We start from the raw sequence: 3,162 nt of genomic DNA, 5'->3' as shown, positions 1-3,162 counted from the left end.
GTGTCTAGTTTGATTAGAATCTGTGTTTTCAAAAAGAAAGGTAAACAACAGTTTGGTATAGAGATAAGTATCAATACTAATAACTGTGCTTACCTTAGTCAGTGATAAATTCARGCTCCACATCTGAGTCACTGTCTGCRGCTGCTACATCCTCCAGTGGTGGGCCAGATCTTTTATGGTACACATCTGAGRCGGTCAAGGATGGCAGCATTGTGCTTGAYAGCTGAAATGCAACACAYCCACCTGCATTTCTCATAAACTCTGATGTGTGTATCAGTCCATTAAGAGTGTCTGTGATCAACCTGTTGCGTGGTTTTGTTTTGTTCAGATTTGGGAAAAACACGCTCACATTATGCACTAGAATGTGGCAGCACCAGAACATCCAAGGCAAATTTTCCAAGTTCGTTGAACACCTTTGTACCCCCAAAGTCCTCCAAAGTAGAAAGATGGTGCCAGAACTCATCATGTCCATTGTTTTTGTTTTCATCTAATGTGGCAAGAGGAAGAGTCTCCACTGGTCATCAATTTTTTGGAGACGATCTGAATGCTGCACGTCTATCATTCGAGGCAGTTGTTCCATGAGTGGAAGCAGAGATGGATGCTCTGCTCGTGCCATGCCACTGGTCGCTGTAGCAGGAGAGAGGCACATTATCTGAATCATGAGGAGGTCATCAAAGTCAAAGTTTTTCCTTATTTCACTGCATGCAACACAAAGAAAATTTTGACAGCGCACTCTGAAGTCTGTCAGGATGGCTGGARGAATCTTTGTTTTGCGGGACAAATCACTGGTGCATTTTTCCTTGATTTGAAAAAGGCTTYTGATACGGTGAATCACAATTTACTGATTTCAAGGCTTTCATCATTTAATTTTTCAGAAYRGTCATTGTCTTGGTTTCAATCATATCTGAATGATCGTGAACAAYGTGTTGTCATTAATAAWARTAAATCTGTTTTCCGTAAAACAGTAACAGGGATTCCACAAGGAACTATCTTAGGCCCGGTCCTTTACAGTCTGTATGTTAACAGCCTTACTGAAATTTGTCCTGAAGTCAACTTGCAAATGTATGCTGATGACACTATTGTTTACACTTCGKATAAGAGTAGTGTCGTAGTCAGTAAAAAACTTCAGAACAGTCTGCAGATATTATCATCATGGCTAAATGACTCTTGCTTAACTCTTAATACAAAGAAAACCAAGTGTATTTGCTTTTCAATCAAGAAAACATCAATACAGTCCCTAAATATTCGAATCARTGGGGCCYCTATTGAACAAGTATCACAAGAAAAATATTTAGGAATAMTCTTGGATGCTCAGTTAAACTTTAGGAGCCATGTTGATAAAATTAGCAAAACTGTTCGATCACATATAAAATGTTTTTCAGTCATCAGAAATTGCCTAACACCTCACTGTGCAGAGATGTTTTTAAACTCAATGATTCTCTCACATCTCTCCTATGGAGCTACTGTCTGGTCTCAAACAAGTCAAACTACACTCAAACCTTTAACAAGTATCTACAATCGGGTATTAAAGGTTTTATATCAAAATCCAATTAGATTCCATCATTGTCACATTTTGGCTAAATTTGGTATTTTGGCTTTTACTAATTTTATAAATTATAATCTTGTAAAATTGATTTTTAAGTGTTTAAATGGATATGCACCGACACCACTGTGAGATCACATACAAAGATTGCAGGACAAAAGCAGGTCTACTAGAGCGGCTTCAGACGGAAATTGTAAGGTTCCCTTTCGAAGAACCACCTTTGCTCAAAGTGCTCTGTCCGTGAGAGGATCTCCAGTTTGGAACTCACTTCCTGTTGATTTAAAGTCCGTAACCAGTTTCATAACGTTCAAAAAACAAACAAAGCTCTGCCTGTGTCGAAAACAGACCTGTATCCATTTTTGATGTTTTTATGTTTCATTGATTGTTTTTAGATGCTGTCAGTTTTTTTGTGCCATGTTTTAATGATTATCATTTCAATTTTATAGATGTACTTTTTWAAAAAGCCCATCTRGGGACAAGTGCTGCGAATTAGCTACCGCTAGTGCACCATGACGCAAGCATGGGACTGCTGTCTCGTTCAGTTTGTCTATGTTGATGTGTGACTGTCCCTATCAAATAAMCTTAAAYTAATGAATGACTGAATGAACGAATTGTATGTTGGACTTGTTGCATCACTTTGACACCCAAGTACATCAAGTTGAGTGGTAGAAGATTTGAATCATCATCGATGTTGATCTGATTCAGTGGAGTGTGTAGAGCATAGTCTCTTCTTATGAAGGTAAGCAACAGATCTTTGTAGGTTTCACACATTTTTGTCTTCAATGAAGAAATCACCACTTTTCCACTCTGAAAATACTGGTTAAGGTCTGCAAACTTTGATGAGGCCCATTTCAAAAAATAATAACCCAGCCTTAGAGAGTCATCATTAAGTGSCTGAAAAATGTTCTCTGCTGCTTTCAGTCTGGCATCAAACCAYTGGTCTGTAAAAWACAGTTTCAGGGCATCCCATTGGTTGGTTATGTGTTTGACAACTTGATTTAAAGACAGCCATTGAGTCTGGGAGGGCTTTAGAATTTTGTGAGGTTCAACATGACAAACTCCTGAAACTCACGGAGTTCTGCAACTCACTTAGCACAGTTTTTAAAATATCCATATACTGTATGTCTCTGGCTAAATCCTCACACTGACGAGGGAGCTGTTYGCAAGCTTCACTTGTACAAAGACGTAATGAGTGGCAAATGCAGCGCTGCACTGTGACACCAGGAAAATCAACTTTCAGGCGACAGGAGACAGATTTATTTTTTCCCATCATTGTGTTGCAGCCATCTATATTTTCAAGTGGCACACTTGCCTCAGTGAATGGCTTGATCATCTCCTCGTAAAGCCTTTCTGCTGTTGCCCCTTCTCTCACAAAATGTTTGTGTTGGCCGGAAAAAATCTGAGCCAGTTTCCAAAGACGAGTCTGAACCTTGTTTGTTTCCTCATTACAAAAAATAAAATAAAATACACAAGGTTTTAACATTTCCTATATCTGTTGACGCATCAATCAAGACGCTGAATTTTTGTCTTTTTAAGATTTCTGAAATGTTCTCAAAGTAGCATTCACCAATAACATGTTTGGCTATTGCGGTTGCCTTTGTGCTAGGGCTGAACGATAT

Source organism: Austrofundulus limnaeus, unplaced genomic scaffold (genome assembly GCF_001266775.1).
Source record: "Austrofundulus limnaeus strain Quisiro unplaced genomic scaffold, Austrofundulus_limnaeus-1.0 Scaffold978, whole genome shotgun sequence".
Classification (NCBI taxonomy): Eukaryota; Metazoa; Chordata; class Actinopteri; order Cyprinodontiformes; family Rivulidae; genus Austrofundulus; species Austrofundulus limnaeus.
Note: the sequence above shows the minus strand (reverse complement) of the source record.